Raw genomic sequence first — 13,741 nt, forward strand, 5'->3', positions numbered from 1 at the left:
GTACCATACTTTATTAAACCGAAGGATTCAATTTTAAAACATAGAGGATATACTTAATTAAATCCAAAAATACATTATATTTCAAAGAAAACTTAGTCTTTGAGTCTATACTGCGCATAATTATACAGTCGTATCACTCACTATGAAACATGTCCCTAATTTTTAACTGTCGCAACGATGATACGCGACGGTAGCACGCTTTATCACGCAACCGCTTTACAAGCATTACATCGGTACTGCATGTATCTGGTTGTTGCATAATGTACTCCAGGAAGACCTCGGCAGCTTCAGCACCAGAAGTGTGAGAAATCTTCACGCTCTCTCCTACTGCCTCCTCTTCTCCATCACTTTCATCATTACTTCCTTGCACGCTTTTGAGTATTTCTTCGTCTGTTAAAGTTTGATCCCTACCACAGCTTTCCTTGTTCAGCCACTTAGTAACATCTTCTTCATCAATTTCTTCTCCTCCTGGAAGGTTGTGGAACAGTCAGTGTACAAAGTAATTGATAATTCCGAACTGAATGGCTCATCGCTGTCACTCACTACTGGATCCAACTCGGCATCAATGGATGGCCACAATTTTCTTAAGCTCTTAATTATGATAGCGTCTCCACTTTACCCCACGCTTCGGCTGCTTGGGTAACATCATGTATGTTAATTGCTTTCCACGCCTTCAGCATAGTCTCAATAGAGTCGCTTTCACTTTCGTTCAGCAAGGAGACGAGAAGTAAACGTCGATAATGACGTTTAATTGATTCCAAAAATCCCTGATCCATGGGCTGAATTAGGGCTGTTACATTGGGTGGGAGAAAGAGTGCTTGTACATGTGTACCAGCGGACTTTAGAGAAACATCTGAAGGATGACTGGGAACATTGTCAGTTATAATGAAAGCTTTCAGTGGAAGCTTTTTCTTCTTTAGCTCTTTTCTCACTGCTGGTACAAACGTTTCATGGAACCACCGAGAGAATATTTGTCTGTCCATCCACGCTTTCTTCTAAGCTCGGTACTGCACTGGTAGAGTATTTGTGTCAGTATGTTGAAAACAACGTGGATATTAGGATTTTCCAATAACCATAAGCGGTAGTTTATGACTTCAATTTGCATTACAACAGCCATTAATGTTACGCTCTGTTTCTGTTGCTTGTAATCACGAGCTTCCTTCTCGTTCTTGGCAGCTAATGTTTTTGAAGGAAGCATCTTCTAACAGAGTCACGTTTCATCAGCATTCTACAAGGCATCAGCAGTTGAATCTTCTCCCTCTAATATCTTCCGTATCTTGCTTACAAATTCATCAGCATTCGTTTCGTTAGCTGAGCGACTTTCCCCGGTGACTGTCAGCTGCCGAATGCCATGTCGTTTTTTTCCAGTTTGATAGCTAACCTTCGCTCGCTGCAAACAAGTTACTACCGCCAAGTTGTTTCTTAAATGAAGCTGCTTTTTCCCTTATAACCGGGCCACTGACTGGAATTCCTTTACTGCGTTGTTGTATGAACCATCTAGAAACTGTTACGTCCAGTTCTTCATTCTCACTCTTTCGCATAACCTTCCGTTTTCCCAACTCACTATCCGTTAGTGTTGAGTACTGTCAAATAACATCATCTTTCATTTTTATGTGATAAATAGTTGCTCGTACAATATTGAACTCAGCAGCAATGGCTTTCTGCGAAAAATCTCGATCTGACTTATTTAAAATTTCGAGTTTCAGCTTGAGGTCTAGCGTAACGTGTGTCCTTTCAGAAGAAATGATTCCGAACTGTAAAGAAAGCTACAATTTCATATAGAGTATATAATGCATTGCTTAACTAAGCATTGTTGCGCACGATAATTCTTTGTGCACCTGTTTTGGGATGTGCGCCGGATTAGCGAGAGTGTAGTGTATTAATATTCACCATGTATATGTGGTGTCTGTTCTTCTGGACATATTCGAAAGAACAGACACATTTTGATTCTGCAGCCATTATGAATCAAGACAAATGGTTCAAATGGCTCTGAGGAAAAAAATGGTTCAAATGGCTCTGAGCACTATGGGACTCAACTTCTGTGGTCATTAGTCCCCTAGAACTTAGAACTATTTAAACCTAACTAACCTAAGGACATCACACACATCCATGCCCGAGGCAGGATTCGAACCTGCGACCGTAGCAGTCCCACGGTTCCGGACTGCGCGCCTAGAACCGCGAGACCACCGCGGCCGGCATGAATCAAGACACAAAGGAATTAATTACGTTAGTTGCTAATGGGAATTGATTTAGATTAGTGGGGAAAGTTGAAAATTTGTGTTCGATCGAGATTCGAACCCGAGTTTCCGGATTGCTGGGCACTTTCGCTACCAGTGCTCCATCAGGGCACAGTGGTTATTGCAACTGGATGAACAACCCTAACACGTCTCCCGTCAGACCCAAATACTCTACTTATCCACGTGCTACAGATGCAGTGCCCCTTATGTATTACCTTCATTGTTCGCGGCATTCACCAATTCCCCTAAGAATTGACGAGTAGGATATGTTGGGAGAAAAAAGACACCATATACATAAGTAAGGTGAGAACGACCACCTGATCACTTCAGCGCAGATGCACACCACGCTCGAACTCTTACGGGAGTCGGCGAAATGTCGCGAGTATGGGCAAGGGGCACAACCTTCTAGTGAGTGGGTTAGTTGAAAATTGGGATCTGACGGGAGGCATGTTGGGGTAGTGCATGCAGTGGCGATGACCGTAGTGTCCGGATGGCGTAGCGGTTAGTGCATTTGCCTAGAAAGCAGGAGACTCGTGTTGAAATCCCAGTCTGGCACAAATTGTCAGCCGGCCGCGGTGGTCTCGCGGTTCTAGGCGCGCAGTCCGGAACCGTGGGACTGCTACGGTCGCAGGTTCGAATCCTGCCTCGGGCATGGATGTGTGTGATGTCCTTAGGTTAGTTAGGTTTAAGTAGTTCTAAGTTCTAGGGGACTAATAACCACAGCAGTTGAGTCCCATAGTGCTCAGAGCCATTTGAACCATTTTGAACAAATTGTCATCTGTCCCCATTGATTTAAATCAGTGCCCGGTAGCAGCTAACGTCATTAACTCGTTTGTGTCTTGATTATTCTCCAATGCACTTCATCAAGAGCCTTTTCTAAGCCAATGAATTTGACATAAGTAAATAAAAAAGGAAGCAACAAGGCTCGATGCAATTTAAAAATGGTTGAAATGGGTCTGAGCACTATGGGACTTAACATCTGCGGTCATCAGTCCCCTAGAACTTAGAACTACTTAAACCTAACTAACCTAAGGACATCACACACATCCATGCCCGAGGCAGGATTCGAACCTGCGATCGTAGCAGTCGCGCGGTTCCGGACTGAGCGCCTAGAACCGCTAGACCACCGCGGCCGGCGATGCAATTTAAAATAAGCTACTGGGTAACTAGGCGTTAGTAGAAGGCGTTGTGGGTAAGCAGTGTGGACGTAAACACAGCTAAGAGGAGCCACAACCCCAGCTGGAGCAGGCGGCTTTATTAATACAGAAGGCGGCAGTCAACAAGTGCAGTGACGGTGCCGCGCGGAGCCCCCAGCGGCCGTCATTTCGGCGGCGGAGCCCGCAGCTGGCGCTGGCGCTTCCCTCCCCCTCCGTTTCCAGCCCGATGGCCACACCACGCCACGACACGCCGCCACAGTGTGCGCCGGCGACATATGGCAGCGCTAATCCCCGCCGCGGGGCGTCGCATATGGCGCCAACCGCGACACAGTCTGCGCGCCAAAGGATTACCCGCAAATTGGAGTCGGCCGGCGCGCAGATGCTGCCGCGTTGGGTGGCTTCCCTGTCCACACTGCTGACCTCACCGTAACGATACTGTGCTGGCAAATTACCGCCACCTTGCCGCATCCGCATTCGAGGTTATTCGTCACGGCATCTGCTGTCGAGTCGAGAGGGGGCCGTACCAGATTTGTACTGCCAGAGGACGCTCTCCTGTGACGAGCACCCTGTCACCCACTCACGTTGAGAGGTTGAGAGGGACATATGGTATAAGGTCTTCTGGTCGACGGGATCGTCAGTTAAGGACACACTGATGAGCGAAAACATTGCGACTTCCATCTAAATGGTGTCTTCATTCACAGGAGCCATGTCGCCTTGCAACACAGCGTCACTACTGGGGAACTAATGTTGCACCAAGGGATGGACCTGATCAGCGAAAAGGGCCACATAATCCTTGGCCGTAATGTGAGCTTGCACTCATGGAGCTCATGGAATATTACGATATGGCTGCCCAAATCATCACCGAACGCCCGCCATGTTTCACTCCTGGGGCGTAAATTCGACCAAAAGTTGGAAACAATGTGCAGGTCCTTGTTCAATGACTATGCCTGTGCATGTGGTGAACCAAATTGAAAATCATGAGACAGTCTTGCTTCAAGTCAGGTTAATCAGTTTTAAACAAATACGCTGATGAGCCAAAACATTATGATCGTCTCCTTAATGGCATGTTCAACCACCTCCGCTACGCAGTGTAGTAGCGATACTGGGGGAGGGTGTTGTAACTGCGACCAGGACGGTCGCGGGGTAGCAATGACGGAAAACGCGGCGGGACCCGCGGAGAGACCCGCGAACAGCAACACAACGGAAGAAGACGGACACGACCAACGAAGGACAGAACGACTACAACAAGGCCGAACTACAGAGTCACAAGGAAATAAACACGTCCACTCGTACACGAACCAGGAAGTAAGCAGTCTAGCGCAAAGCGAGGTGTAAACCGACGTAAGCGAGATTAGACTGCCTGGCTGAGCTTTTTTTTCTGTATGGTGATTTCATTCCCCTGCCCCATATGGGCAGGGGAGGGCTGTCAGCGGCACAATCCGTCGCTCTTCAGTCGAGCGACATGACAACTTAAAATAAGAATAAAATGTTACATACATAAGGCGATAAAGGGGAACTTAAAACAGAATAATGGGAGAAAATGAAGGTAAAAAGTAGACTAACACGAGACATTCATGGAGGACAGTTAAAAAAGTCACCAGAAAGTTAAAAAACACAGTTGACGATTCTTCAGAACTCAGAGAAGACACTGAATGGACATGCACAGGTTAAAAGTTGGCCACAGTAGTAAAAATATTCTTGAACAACACACTTAAAACCCACTTGGAGCTCACACGACGGAGAATAAAACTGCCAGGTGGGACCTGCCGAGGGAAAGGTCAGAGAGGATGGAAAAGCAGGGGAGAGCATGGGGCAGCAGGGGAAGTGGCGGGATGAAGAGAGGAGGGGCATCAGTGGGTACACAAAGGCAGGAGACTGGTGGGGCGGGAGATGAAGAGGGAAGACAGGGCAGGAGGGAGTGCAGAGACACTGAAAGGAGGCACAAGAGATGGAGGGGGAGTAGGAGGGGAAAGCCGCTCAGGAGGAGAGATGGGGAGGAGAGGGATCCCTGAGGAGGAGGCAGGAAGATGGGGCTAGAGTTGGTAGGAAGGGTAGATGTCAGGGCAAAGCTCGTCATCCAGGAGGGGTAGATGGTGGAAGTTGCGTCAGGAAAGGAGATGGAGGGGGTGGAGATGTAGAGAGGGTGGGACAGAACGGTAAAGGGGTGGCAGCTGGTTGGAGGTGGAGAGGAAGGGAGACACCAGGGGTGAGGGGGATCAAGGCGGTGGACTATATATAGAGTGCGGATGTGTTCAAGGAAAAGGAGAAGGAGGGGGAAGGACATGAGGTTGTAGAGGATGCGCACGGGGGATGGAAGGCAGATACGGAAGGCAAGGCAGAGCGCATGGCGTTCGAGGATTTGGAGGGCTTTATAGAACCGTGGAGGGGCGGAAATCCTAGCTACGCTGGCATAACAGAGGATGGGGTGGATCAAGGATTTGTAGGTGTGAAGGATGGTGGAAGGATGCAGACCCCACGTCTGGTTGGACAGGAGTTTCAGGAGGTGGAGGCGGTTGTGAGCTTTGTTTTGGATGATAAGGAGATGGGGAGTCCAGGTGAGATGGCGGTCGAGTGTGAGGCCAAGGTATTTGACGGTAGGAGTGAAGTGGATAGGACGGCCGTAAATGGTGAGGTAGAAATCATGGAGGTGGAAGGAGCTGGTGGTGTGGCTTATGATGATCACCTGGGTCTTGGAGGGATTGACACGGAGGAACCACTGGTTGCACCAAGCGGTGAATTGGTCAAGGTGGGTTTGGAGGGTACGTTGGGGCCGTTGAAGGGTAGGAGATAGGGCTAGGAAGGCGGTGTCATCAGCGAACTGGAGAAGATGAACAGGTGGGGGAGGTTTGGGCATATCAGCAGTGTACAGGAGATAGAGGAGAGGGGAAAGGACAGAACCTTGGGGCACGTCGGCAGAGGGATAGAAAGTACAGGAGTTAGAATTGTGGATAGTCACATAGGAAGGACGACGGGAGAGGAAGGAAGCAACGAGACAGACGAAGTTGATGAGGAGAGCATAGGTCTGGTACTTGAAGAGTAGCCCGGGATGCTAGATACGGTCATAGGCGTTCTGGAGCTCAAGGGAAACAAAGATAGTGGAGCGGTGGGAGTTAAGTTGGAGGGAAAGAAGATTGGTAAGGTTAAGGAGCTGGTCGTCGGCAGAGAAGGAAGGCCGAAAGCCACATTGGGTAAGAGTAAGGAGGCGGTGCTGGTTAAGGTGGCGGTGAATACGGCGAGAGAGGATGGCCTCGAAGACCTTACTGAACACGGAGGTGAGGCAGATGGGACGATAGGAAGAGGTATAAGAGGGGGGTTTGTTAGGTTTAGGGAACAGCAGGACATGGGAAGTCTTCCACAGGTTGGGGTAAAATCCAGTGGAGAGGAGGACATTGTACAGGGTAGCAAGGACAGACAGGAAGGATGGAGGGGATTCCTTGAGGTGACGGTAGGTGATGCCATCATGACCGGGGCAGTGTTGCGTTTGGAGCGGAGGACGAGTGTGATGTCTTGTGGGGTGATGACTAGCTTTTTTTTTCTTTTTCTTTATTGTGAATACATTCCCCTGCCCCATATGGGCAGGGGAACACGACAACTAAAACAAGAATAAAATGATACATACATAAGGAGATAAAAAAGGGGAACATTAAACAGAGTAAGGGGAGAAAATGGAGGTAAAAACACACGGACATGGAGACGTTCATGGGGGACAGGTAAAAAAGTCACCAGAAAGTTAAAAAACACATTTGGCGATTCTTAAAACACAGAGAAGACAATGAATGCGCATGCACAGGTTAAAGGTCGGCCACAGTATCAAAAACACTTCGGAACAACACACTTAAAACCCACTTGGAGCACACACGATGAAGAATAAAATTGCCAGGTGGGACCTGCCGAGGGAAAGGTCAGAGAGGATGGAAAGGGAGGGGAGAGCATGGGGCAGCTGGGGAAGCGGCGGGATGAAGAGAGGAGGGGCATCAGTGGGTTCACGAAGAGGCAGGTGACAGGTGGGGTGGGAGAGGAAGAGGGAAGACAGGGCAGGAGGGAGCGCAGAGACACTGAAAGGAGGCAGAAGATATTGAGGGGGAGTAGGATGGGGAAGCCGCTCAGAAGGAGGGATGGGGAGGAGAGGGAGCCCTGACGAGGAGGCGGAAAGACGGGGTTAGAGTTGGTAGGAAGGGTAGATGTCAGGGCAAAGCTCATCATCTGGGAGGGGTAGACAGTGGAAGTCGTGTTGGGAAAGGAGATGGAAGGTGTGGAGATGGAGAGAGGGTGGGACACAACGGTAAAGGCGCGGCAACTGCCTGGGGGTGGAGAGGAAGGGAGACACCAGGCGGTGAGGGGGATCAAGGCGGCGGACAACATATAGTGTGCGGGTGTGTTCAAGGAAAAGGAGAAGGTGGGAGACTGGCTGAGCGAGAGGCCAGAGCTTAAGTACGCTATCGGGGACGCCGCTATTGGCCGCTGCAACCACGTGTTCAACTGTGGCGCCCCCACACTAAAAGCGGGCCAGGAGGCGAGCGCCGCCACAGCTTATGGCGCGATGGTGCAGAGATCTCTATGGGTCTTCGACGTCCATGACGTCTGGCGCGGATTCAAATTCCGCGGCGCGCGGTACCAGAGAGGGGCCAGCCAGCGAGGTCGCCAGTCCCATCGAATTAGGGAAGGATGGGGAAGGAAATCGGCCGACCCCTTTCAGAGGAACCATCCCGGTATTCACCAGAAGATATTTAGGGAAATCACTATTTAGGGGGATCACGGAAAACCTAAATGAGGATGGCCGGAAGCGGGTTTGAACCCCGTCCTGCCGAATGCGAGTCCTGTGTACTAACCATTGTGCCACCTCGCTCGGTGCTTGGCATGGATACGACTCGTTTCCGTAGACACGTGGCGCGATGTCTACCCACAGCTCACGCAAATCCCGTAAATTAGTGGCTCGTGTGTTTTCGATGCGGAGCTGGCACCCGTTAGAGTCCTAGTTGTGCTCATTCTGATTCAGATCAGAGAACAACGACTGTGGTTCACTATCATACTCCTCAATACACAGAGGCACGATTCTGGCCTTGTGACACGGGTAGTTATCCTGCTGGAAAGTGCCGTCGCAGTCGGGGACGACCTTAAGCATAAAGAAATCCAAGTGGTCCGAAATAATGGTCGCATACTGCACAGCTGTTGTGGTACCTTTGATTAGATCAGCTTCCAGGGAAGCCGAATTGCAATCACTCTCACCTTGCACATACTTGCCACCACAAGTGGCCGATTTTAATAAAAATTACAATGAAATAAGTAAAATTCTTAATATAATTTTTTTAATTGCCATAAATTATAGAAGACATTGTAATTCTGTCAGGGACAGCAAAGGCCTTGGAAGAGCAGTTGAACGGAATGGACAGTGTCTTGAAAGGATGATATAAGATGAACATCAACAAAAGCAAAACGAGGATAATGGAATGTAGTCGAATTAAGTCGGGTGATGCTGAGGGAATTAGATTAGGAAATGAGACACTTAAAGTAGTAAAGGAGTTTTGCTATTTGGGGAGCAAAATAACTGATGATGGTCGAAGTAGAGAGGATGTAAAATGTAGACTGGCAATGGCAAGGAAAGCGTTTTTCAAGAAAGGAAATTTGTTAACATCGAGTATAGATTTAAGTGTCGGGAAGTCGTTTCTGAAAGTATTTGTATGGAGTGTAGCCATGTATGGAAGTGAAACATGGACGATAAATAGTTTGGACAAGAAGAGAATAGAAGCTTTCGAAATGTGATGTTACAGAAGAATGCTGAAGATTAGATGGGCTGACCACATAACTAATGAGGAGGTATTGAATAGAATTGGGGGGGACGAGGAGTTTTTGGTACAACTTGACTAGAAGAAGGGATCGGTTTGTAGGACATGTTTTGAGGCATCAAAGGATCACCAATTTAGTGTTGGAGTGCAGCGTGGAGGGCAAAAATTGTAGAGGGAGACCAAGAGATGAATACACCAAGCAGATACAGAAGGATGTTGGTTGCAGTAGGTACTGGGAGATGAAGAAGCTTGCACAGGATAGAGTAGCATGGAGAGCTGCATCAAACCAGTCTCAGGACTGAAGACCACAACAACAACAACAACAAATTATATAAAATGTGTAAGCCTTCTATAAAAATTGCCTATTTGTGTGAACACTGAATATTTTATTTCCAAAACTTCCTCCTCGTGTAACGTATATTATATATATCGTGTTCAACTGCTGGCTATACTGATTGTTGGTTCATCTTGTTCTGTGGATGCGAAGGGTGCCATAAACAAAACTTTGAACTTAATGAAATGCAGAATTGGAAAGAATGAAAATGAATATAACTAACCTCCAAAAGAAACTAATTGTGTACTTAATGAAAACTATATAACTTGAACTCATGAACATTGTGAAAGCTGCCTGGTATGAAGTGCAATGTTTGACTTGGAATAACCACAAAAATAAATTACTTGCGTACCCAGAGCGAGGTAACTGTATGAAGTTACCAACAATGTTCAGCGAACATTAATCGGCTTGCTTAGCAAAACGCTTGATAATTGTGTCTACGTACTTTTTATGCACAATAATTGAACGTGGGATGTGCCCTGAAATAAAAGTGACCTAACTTTTACTTAGCATACGATTTTGTATCTGATGTATTGACGTTCTCGAAAGCAAAGACAAATCAGCAGTTGCAGCAGCTAAAGGAAAATAATCAAGTCTAACCTTTTTATTTTAGAAACGATCTGTTTCTCCGTGTGGCGTAAGGTCCAATGTACACACGACAAAATACTAAAAACTTTACTAAGAATAATGGAGGTGGGTTTCACTTTAAAGAAAATCGTTCTTGAAAAATAAAACTCTAATTATTGACAAAAAGGACTGCACGAAATAAGAAGACTCTAATAAATGCCAAAGTATCCCATTACGAAACAAATGCATACTTTGTGACACAATGAAAACAAGGAGGTCAAATTAGCACTAATAATAAATATTATTAGTTTTCTAAGAGACAAATATTTCCTTCAATTAATAGTTCTCACAAAGAAACATTTTAGTCTTGCGCATACATGGGTTACTTTTAAAATTCCTCAAAACGTCTTCTGCATTAATACGAAGAATGAAATAGCTTTCTAAAAGAGTTTTCATGTCCACAATAAAATATTCCACATAATTTCTCCCAAATTCACAAATAACAGATCTCATCCGCTGAGAAACTCAGCTGCTCGCTAGTACGCTTAATTAAGGTTTCACCAGCCGCGACATAGTCGCGAATATAAACAGTGATCCAATACTGTCAAATGTTTTTTATTCCAGACTTATCACATTAGGGCATGGTGTGAACAGATCTGAAGATGGTCGTTACTGACTGAAACCGGTCAACGTCAAAGGAATTGATATTGTGGTCAAAGACTGGGATAAAAAACATTTAATTAATGTTGCCCCAGCAATGCATAATTGACAGACTAGTATATGAACCATAGATAAAGCTAAACACAGAGCCAAGGATCTTATTCACTAATCGTGCATTCATCTTTGTCCCAGCACCGTAAAAGTGAATTATTTGCGATAGCAGGAAACGTATGTAAATCTTACAAATCTTTTATTGTATTGTAATGAAAACTTGTTAACATCAGTGCATGAGACATAGCTTTACCGTAACGTGGAAGCAACCGCAACTCGGAAAAATATAGCCTTTGAAAAGCAAGCGACCGAAATTTTTGAGATGTACGTTTGTGTTGCAACTAACGATAATATCAACGAACTCTCACATCTCTGGCAACGTCATAAGGTAAAATCTGAGACACAAGCCTGTGACCTGGCTATTTCCCTGACCACACGAAGAGTATAGAGATTTTTTCTCTGAAACACTAGGAGTGGGCGCCTTTTAACCCCTGGAAAAAGCCCTAGTACTCCTCTATTACCATGCTGGAGCTGCCCTGGAGGTGACTGGAGGGGGAGAGGTGAGTGCTGGAACGAGGAATGATCGCCGCCCCTATCCGGGATTAGAGGCGGGACCTCGAGGCCCCGGAGTCTACTGCTTTATCCTTCAGACCACCGCAGACACTTAAATAACGTCATAATTGAAAATATTGAATCGGAGTGTGCATTATCATAATTTCAGCAAGCACTACTCTGCAAAACATGGCTGTATGGGCGTGTAACTGAGGGAAGGGCTGTTTCTTTCTGTCGTCTCCGCCTGCTGTCGGGAAGTTAGTTTCTTTTCTTTTTCTTTTTTTCCATTGTTAATGGTCTTTCTCTTGCTTCTCCCCTTTCTCAACTCCCTGTAGCTTCCCAGCTCTAAGTGTGGTTCCGTTTTCCTTCATTTCATTCTCTTTTTCTAATTTTTGTGGTTTAAATTTATTGATTTAACAAACTTCTTCGGATTCTTTTGTCGCCCAGCAGATAGATCAGACTCTACGCATCTACACCAACATCTATACACCGCAAGTGTATGTTGGAGGGTATTTCTACTAACACTACCTCCTCATAGCCTCAACCTGTTCCCGTTCCATTGGCGAAAAGCAGGTGTGAAGTGTGAATGTCGGTAAACCTCCGTATTAGCACTAATTTCTCAATTTTTCTCGGTGTAGTCGTTTCACGAGACGTATGTGGAAGAAAGTGGTATGCTGCTCAACGCTTCCTGGAGTACAGTGTTGTTTGCTAAATCTTTATATCTTCTGTTATCCAACATGTTAATGATTTAAAAATGATGTTTAAACTCAACAATCGATCGGACAAGTACACCTTAAGATTCTTCGAATGATTCTCAGCTAGGCGACTACCTGTGGAAATTATTTCGAGCAGTTAGTTCACGAGCCTACGCCTATAGTAAACGATTGTGAAAACACACTTGATCTCTTAGCAACAAATAATCCTAAGTTAATAACGAGCATCAAAACGGATACAGGGATTAGTGTACACAGTGTTGTCGTAGCGAGACTGAATATTGCAACCCCCAAATCCTCCAAAAAGAAACGAAAAATATACCTATTCCAAAAAAGCAGATAAAAATTCACTAGACTCCTACCAAATTAATAATATACACTATGTGGTCAAAAGTATCCGGACACCTAGCTGAAAATGTCTTACAAGATCGTGGCACCCACCATCGGTAATGCTGGAATCCAATATGCTGTTGGCCCAGCCTTAGCCTTGATGACAGCTTCCACTCTCGCAAGCATACGTTAAATCAGGTGCTGGAAGGGTTCTTGGGGAATAACAGCCCATTCTTCACGAAGTGCTGCACTAAGGAGACGTATCGATGTGGGTCAGTGAGGCCTGGCACGAAGTCGGCGTTCCAAAACATTACAATGGTATTCTATAGGATTCAGGTCAGGACTCTGCGCAGGTCAGGTCATTACTAGGATGTTGTTGTCGTGTAACCACTCCGCCGCAGGCCCTGCATTATGAACAGGTGCTCGATCGAGTCGAAAGATGCAATCGCCATCCCAGAATTGCTCTTCAAAACTGGGAAGCAAGAAGGTGCTTAAATCATCAACGTAGGCCCGCGCTGTGATAGTGGCACGCATAACAACAAGGGGTGCAGGCCCCCTTCATGAAAAACACGACCACACCATAACAGAACCGCCTCCGAATTTTACTCTCGGTACTAAACACGCTGGCAGATGACGTTCACCGGGCATTCGCCATACCCACAACCTGCCATCGGATCGCCACATTGTGTACCGCAAGTCATCACTCCACACAACGTTTTCCCACTGTTCAATCGTCCAATGTATACGCACCTTACACCAAGCGAGGTGTCGTTTGGCATTTACCAGCGTGATGTGTGGCTTACGAGCAGCCGCTCGACTCTGAAATCAAATTTTTCTCAGCTCCCGCCCAACTGCCATAGTACTTGCAATGAATCCTGATGCAGTTTGGAATTTGTGTGTGATGTCTCGATAGATTCCTGCGTATTACACGTTACGACCCTCTTCAACTGTCGACGGTCTCTGTCAGCCAACAGAAGAGGTCGGCCTGTACGCGTTTGCGCTGAACGTGTCCCTTCATGTTTCTACTTCACTATCACATCGGAAACAGTGTACCACGGGATGTTTAAGAGTGTGGAAATCTCGCGTACGACACAAGTGACTCCCAATTACCTGACCAGGTTCGAAGTCCGTGAGTTCCGCAGAGCGCCCCATTCTGCTCTCTCCTGATGTCTAATGAATACTGAGGTCTCTGATATGGAGTACCTGTCAGCAGGTGGCAGCACAATGCATCTAATATGATAACCGTATATTTTTGGGGGTGTCCGGATACTTTTGATCACATCGTGTAAGTGTAGACCAGATGAGGCGTGAATTCAAAGAAATAGTATCGCCAGCAGTTGAGAGATTTATACCAAAT

The sequence above is a fragment of the Schistocerca nitens genome, chromosome 9 (assembly GCF_023898315.1).
Source record: "Schistocerca nitens isolate TAMUIC-IGC-003100 chromosome 9, iqSchNite1.1, whole genome shotgun sequence".
NCBI lineage: Eukaryota > Metazoa > Arthropoda > Insecta > Orthoptera > Acrididae > Schistocerca > Schistocerca nitens.